At 48.2% G+C, this 1416-nt stretch overlaps 1 protein-coding gene across 1 annotated transcript in view; it reads left to right on the top strand.

The window, feature by feature from the left end:
• The window catches only part of LOC103609169 (mitogen-activated protein kinase kinase kinase MLK4-like), a gene marked incomplete at its 5' end in the record, with an annotated part of 18917 nt that overhangs the window by 11451 nt on the left and 6050 nt on the right, over nt 1-1416 (top strand). The gene's annotated exons all lie outside the window — the stretch shown is intronic.

Raw genomic sequence — 1416 nt, 5'->3', positions numbered from 1 at the left:
GGGATCACAACCCTCGGTGTTGCTCCCGCACCTCGCTCAGCCAGTGAGCGGGAACCGGTCTGTATGTGGGATCCAAACCCTCGGCGGGAGCACCGCCGCGCTCCTAAGCGGTGCACTGTAGCAGTGCGCCACCGGGCCGGCCCCCTTTACCCTTCTTTTTGATTTGGTTTTAATTTCACTATAATTTGGATTCTGGGAAAAGTGTGGTTAAATTTTAGTAACGTACAGAGTAGCACAGAAAGTCAGAAAGGGCACGTGGAAAATGACTGACCCAAACCTTTGTGTCCCAGAAAAGGCAACTCACTTACCCCAATCAGAACCAGTAGTTAGTGGGGGAGCCAGAACTGAAGGTGGTCTTCTCGCCTGCCCTGTGACACCTTGTCTCTTACGTTGCATGGCTTCCTTGCTCAGTTTATGTTGGGACTGAGTTTAGCAGCTGCATGAATGTGCTAGGGCTGCTGCAAAGTACTGCAGACTTGTGGCTTGACCCACAGAACTATCTTCTGTCATTGTTCTGGAGGCTGGAAGTCCAAGGTCAAGGTGTGGGCAGGGCCGGTTTCTACCCAGGCCTCTCTCCTTGGCTTGCAGACGGCGTCTTCTTCCTGTGTCCTCACGTGGTTGTCCGTCTGTGTGTGTCTGTGTCCTCATCTCCTCTGCCTATAAGGACAGATTGAACTAGGGTCCACCCTAATGACCTCATTTTACCTTAATCACCTCCGTAAAGACCCCATCTGCAGATACAGTCACATTCTGGGGGACTGGAGTTAGGGCTTCAGTATATGGATTTTAGGGTAATACCTGTATTATCCTATTGATGTATAATACACCAAACAGTCCAGTGGGGTGTATGTGCAGATGAGGAAACTCTGAAAGAAAAATCAAATTTCGTAATAGATTTTTCTAGACCATTAAATAAGAGGGGCTTGGCTGGAAGGCAACTGCTGGTATTTCTGTAGCACTTTATAGATGATAAAGCACCTGGACATGAACCATCCGTCACAGTCTTTGTGGCAGTTCTGTTATATACACATCCCCAGTTCAGAAGCAAGGGCCTGAGTGAGCTCCCTGAAAATTAATGGCCTATCCAGGGTCACACGGTTAGGAAGCAGTCGCGTCAGGATTTGAACCTGGGATCTTACTGTTTGTCATATTACGGTGCTTTCTCCTCCACACAGCTGCGTTCTTTCCATTTCTAAAATCAGATGAGCATTTCCATGATTAGATTATGCTGTTGTGTGCTGGAGTGGCACTCCCCTTTGAGATTTCTGGGGTTAAGTGGCAATTGGGGTTAAGTTGTCTCCTCCAACGTTGGAGGAGACACTGGCTACTTGGGAAGAACAGGTGATTGGGAATCATAGGACCAAGGTCCAAGTTCTAGTTGTACCACCTGATAGGTTTGCAATCCTGGGAAAATTA

The sequence above is a fragment of the Galeopterus variegatus genome, unplaced genomic scaffold, assembly GCF_000696425.1.
Source record: "Galeopterus variegatus unplaced genomic scaffold, G_variegatus-3.0.2 Scaffold9294, whole genome shotgun sequence".
In the NCBI taxonomy this organism is placed as follows: Eukaryota; Metazoa; Chordata; class Mammalia; order Dermoptera; family Cynocephalidae; genus Galeopterus; species Galeopterus variegatus.
The sequence above is the reverse complement of the archived record's forward strand: the minus strand, read 5'-3'. Positions and strand labels throughout refer to the sequence as shown.